Source organism: Oryx dammah, unplaced genomic scaffold (genome assembly GCF_014754425.2).
Source record: "Oryx dammah isolate SB20612 unplaced genomic scaffold, SCBI_Odam_1.1 HiC_scaffold_25, whole genome shotgun sequence".
In the NCBI taxonomy this organism is placed as follows: Eukaryota; Metazoa; Chordata; class Mammalia; order Artiodactyla; family Bovidae; genus Oryx; species Oryx dammah.
In genome coordinates this window covers 30,972,267-30,977,780 of record NW_024070209.1, presented here as the reverse complement: position 1 = coordinate 30,977,780, position 5,514 = coordinate 30,972,267, and positions in this window count along the sequence as shown.

Below are 5,514 nucleotides of genomic sequence, written 5' to 3'. Positions count from 1 at the left end.
TCTTTTGTGACCCCATGGACTGTAGCCCATCGAGCTCCTCTGTCCATGGAATTCTCCAGGCAAAACCCAGGGATTGAACCCGGGTCTCCCACATTGCAGGCAGACTCTTTACTGACTGAGCCACCAGTCAGTAAATAGAATAGGCCAATTCTATTCTATATGCTTCACATATATCTTTCAGATAAATAGATAGATACACAATACTTGCCAGTTATGCTTATTTCTCTGGGGAACATATTCTCAGAGATCCTAGATCACCCATTCTAGCAGTGAAATTCCTGATCTACCTTGTCTTGATGTCTTCTGAGATAGTTTCTCAATTTAATCTTCCAGTATATTAGTTCATATTATAGCTTAATTTTTCCTTTTTAAATCTCCCTCATCTTGCTCATAAGCATCTTTTGACCCCAGGGAATCTCCTAACACCTCATTCTCAAAAAGTACTCTTTCTGGGGTCCTCCACTCTCTTTTATATTTAATTGGTCCGCTGCTAGTAGATAGAAGGAACAGGAAGCAGGGAAAAGAATGCTCTGGGACAGATCAGTGTGTCTGCAGTTCATGATGTGAGCATCTATCCACCGCCATTCAGTTTCCATGCTGATATGAGCTTGTTGCCTATGGTGGGGATTGGACTAGAATTGTTACTTCTCTCTTCCATGACAGCTATTATGCAGATTACCTACTAGAGAGAAAAGGCCATGACTAGAAAACTATTTCTAGCAATCTCCAATGTCCCGTTAGTCCTCTCAAATTGTAGTCTACTTTTTATTCCTGAATCCTTCTCTTGGTCTTCAGTATCCCTCCTTCCACAGACATATGTCCAGAGGCCAGGTCATCTTATTCTGAAAGTGTTTCACAATGTATTGATTTTATTTGGTAAACTTGCTTTGAAGCACACTAACCTTTTCCCTTTTATGGACATTTCTAGGGAAGGAAAGAAGTCTCTACTTGTTTTCCAACTGGTCTAGAAGAGTATGTCAAATTTCTATTACTTCTATTTTAAGACATCTTTGTTTCCTATTAATTGATTGCATCTCCTCTTCCTTCTAGTATTTGAGAGAAAGTCGTTTCTTTTTTGTGTCCCTAGTGCCTGGACAGTATTGGACAGACACTGAGGACGTGAAACGGAATGAATGTTCTGGCTTTTATTAAGGCACTGCGTGTCTGTGTGTATGCCTAGTCGTGTCCAACTCTCTGTGACCACATGGACTATAGCCTGCCAGGCTCCTCTGTCCATGGGATTCTCCAGGCAAGAATACTGGAGTGGGTAGCCATTTTCTTCTCTAAGGAATTTATGAAGCCTAATGACCTGGAATCCCTGCTGTCAGGAAGCTTAGTGTTAGCAGAGGTGAAGAGTGAGAGAAATCTATATTGGTCTTTTTTTTATTGATTCTCAGTGGTGCAATAAACGAACCCAATTTATCAAGGGTTAAACACATGAATTACATCCATAGTTTCAGAATGCCAGTAAACAAAAGAATGATCTATTAATGATCTATTACTCTCCAACATTATTGCATTGATAACTAATGCAAAGCTAGCTATTCCACTGGGCATCAAGTGTTTTTCTTCTGCTAGGTATCATTGTACTTAAGTGCCTCCCAAAGCAATTGTATTTTTGTTTCTGCTTTTAATACCAGACCATTAATCCCAATGTTCTGTTTGGAGTAAGGTGATATGTGAGAATTGCAGCTTAGGAGTTATAATAGTTAAAAGCCTACATTTAAAAAGGCAGATGCAAAATGGGATTTCATTCCTTTCTGGTATTAGGATTTTAAGTGCCAGAAAAATAACAATCTACAGAGAGGAATTTTTCAATAAGAGCTGCAGCTCTGATATTTTAGTCACAATTGTCTCCAAATCAGCTGCAGATATGAATCTTGTTGGAGTAATGGTAGTTCAAGAAAGCTACTGTATAAAATTGATTTAAATCCTTTGACAGTATGTCTACATTCTGTAGTCAATAAAAAAAATTAAAAAAAAAAAGCTTCATGGGCCAAGGAAGTGATTTGCTCTGAAGTAGATGTGCCTTATCCTTAAAAATCATCACGCGGGACCTTGTTCTGTAATGTTTTGGCTGCTCCTTCCCTAGCTAGCTTTGTAGCCCACTTGAATCAAGCCCATTTACTTGATGAATATGATGGGAAAAGCAAAGGTGATTGAGAGACATGCCTTTGGGATTGACTGTCATTGATATGGAAATATTTTGCATTTAGATGGAGAATGAAAACTTTTCTTTCAGAAGTTCTTAGATTTTTTATATTTTCTAGGATGAGGAAGGATCTCACATGGTAACACAACATCTCTCTTCTTGAGATAGATAAATGGGACATTAAACTTCTTTGTGGCCCAGACTCTGCAGTAGATGACACATGTTAATTTTCTTAGTAAGGGAGGTAGACATCATCTTTTTGTTATGGTCAAGGGCATGAGGCTCAGAAAAGCAAGATCCCAGAGAGAATCTGTGTCACAGGTGAGGTCTGATCCCAGACCTTGCTTTTCCTACTTATTGCTGACTCCTAAGTGATCCATGACTGAGGGAAACTCCCTGCTGTCAGTAAATCAATATATTAAAATCTCTGGTCGCTAAGTAAATTAGAAGGTGTCTTCCTAGTGCCAAAGGATTTCCTAGGAGGTCCCTTTAGATAGCGAGCATGTTGAAAATTCTAATATTTAAAATATTAATATTAAAATGTTAAACTATTTATATTTAATTTGAATTCACTATTCCAATAATATTTTTATTTATCAAGTATATATAAATATATGAAGTATTTAAATATATTTATATATGATGCATTAATTCTGCATAATTTCCCTGGAAGGTGGATTCTGTTTTGGTCCCATTTTATAATCACAGAAAATACATAAATCTTCTAAGGTCATATACCTTGAAGATGTGAAGGTAGGATTTAAACCCCAGTTGTCTGAGTCCTGAGCTCATGTTCCAAGGCGATACACTATATCTCTATTGGGTAGAATATTTCCTCAATCTATGATATGATAGCATGAACTTCATTCTTTTAACAAATCATTTTACTGATGGGTTATGGTGAATTTAATTTCAGACAGGTGTTGATTGAGAGTTGCCATCTGCCCATCACTTTACTGGGTGAAGATGTGGAGAATAGCAGAATATATGTAGTCAGTGTCCTTGCGGAAATTTTAATCTATTTGTGGAGATCTTGTCTATTCTATCAGTGTGTCCTAAATCTGGACACCTATCTATCGAATTTCAGTGTTTTCCCCCCCACTACTGAGAAAATGTTTTATTTGAAATATCACTTTGCAATGGTTTATATATGTTTCAGCCTTCCCTGGTAACTCAGAGATAAAGAATCAGCTGGCAATGCAGGAAACCCAAGTTCAATCCCTGGATCAGGAAGATCCTCTGGAGAAGAAAATGGCAACCCACTCCAGTATTCTTACCTGCAAAATCCCATGGACAGAGGAGCCTGGCAGGTTACAATCTGGGGTCACAAGAGTCAGACATGACTTAGCAGCTAGACCATGACCAACCACCAGCATATATGCCAGAAATCTGTTTTTGCAGTCAAAACTTCTATTTTCACTAGTTTACCTTCTTTTGTTTTGTTTTGTTTTTCAAGTTTTAACATTTGGGAAATGTACAATATTCCTGGTTTATTTCACACCTTTCTAGAAATTCTGAGGAGGGGTAATCTCAGTTGTACAAGGATTCTAAATCAACTTTAAAAGCATGTTGCTGTATCCCCTTAAATATTTAAAATTACATAAACTGAATGGAGAAGAAATTACACCTTCCATATTTGTTTAACTTTTCCACTTAAGTATATGTTCTTATGTCCATTCATTTGAGTTTATTTTTTAAATTATCAATAACACTTGAAGTTTTCTTCTATGAAGTTCTCATTAAAATATTACTGAGATACATTTTTTCAAGCTTGAAAACTGAAATATTTATTAAAGTATTTATGCTTTTGAAATTACTCATTTTATACTATTATGCTATATTTCACAAAATTCCATATGTTTTTAAATACCCCATCACAGTGTTAGTTTTAGATCATGAAGAAAGTGGCCCTCCGTGCCACTCAGCCATGCTGATGGGTGTACCAATATCTCAGCCTGGTTCCATGAGCTTAGCAAACAGCCACCAGAATGAAGAGCCCAAGAAACACTTATTTCTCTTTTTCCTTTTACTAGGAGAGAAAAAAGAAAGAAAAACACACTATTTGTTAAAATATTTTTTAAACCATAATTAGGGATAAACTTGAAATTTACAGAGAGATTGGCATTCAAGAAAGTTATTGCCTTGGAGGCTTATCAGGCTTCTATGTTACTGCTCTCTTCTCTCCACAGGCTGAGGACAGTCCCAGAGGACTGGCACCACATATTTGGTCCTGTGCTGTCTGCACTGATATCCCTAGCCATCAGGTGGTGGAGCATTCCCAGCCAAGCTCCTCAAGTTACAGATTGCTTCTGATGCTGCTGGTGGCTGCTCCTCTCTCCAGGGAAGCCCAGGAGTAGTGGCTTCTAAAAAGACATGTATCTCTGAGTACTTGATATTCAGATGAAATGTGCAATGCGATGTTAAAGTGATGATCTAAATATCAAACAACTTTAAAGCTGTAGAGCATTAAAAACACCTGCAGGCATGGAGAGCTCTTTAATCCTGTGGCCCACCAATCTTCCTCTGTTTGTGCTTGGACTATTGTGGTAGGATTTGGGTTGTTCTTCCCTTCTCCCATAACGCCTTGCTCCAATTTTGAGTGAGGATCTCAAACAGATAAGTTATCTTCAAACTATAATTTCCAGCCTGTCGGTCCTCACAAATGTTTTCAGTGGTTCCCTATTATATGGCAAACTCCTTGCCATGCCATGTAACTCCTATGAGTTCCCTCTGGGAATGTTTACTTCAACATGGTTATTCTCAGTGGGGGGGTCATTTTACCCTCAGAGTGCATATTCAGTTCTCACGGCTTTGAGGGGGAAGAAGCATTTTATTGGTAGAGATTAGGGATGCTGCTAAACATTCTACAATACCCAAGACAATCCCCCATAAAAAATTACAGTTTCAAACATCAATAGTGCTGAGATTGGGAAACCCTGCTCCAGATAAACAGGACTGGAAGCTGTTCCTGGTATATTCTGTGCACTACTGCCTGCCATGCAACCTTAAGGTTCCACCTTTAATTCCAAAGTGTAACTCCTCCCTTGATTTCTCCAACTTCCCAAGGCTTTTCCAAATCCTCCCTCTCTCCTGTAGTTTCATACTATATTTTAGCCCCAATGCAATGCAATATAATACAATGTAGGAGATGCAGATTCAATCCCTGGGTTGGCCAGATCCCCTAGAGTCGGAAATGGCAACCCACTACAGTCTTCTTGCCTGGGAAATCCCATGGACAGAGGGGCCTGGTGGGCTACAGTCCATGGGGTCGCAAAGAGGTAGACGTGACTGAGTGACTAAACAACAAACAATTGCCCCCATTCCTGTGTAATTTTTCTTAAATGTTTTATTTCCCCAGCTGT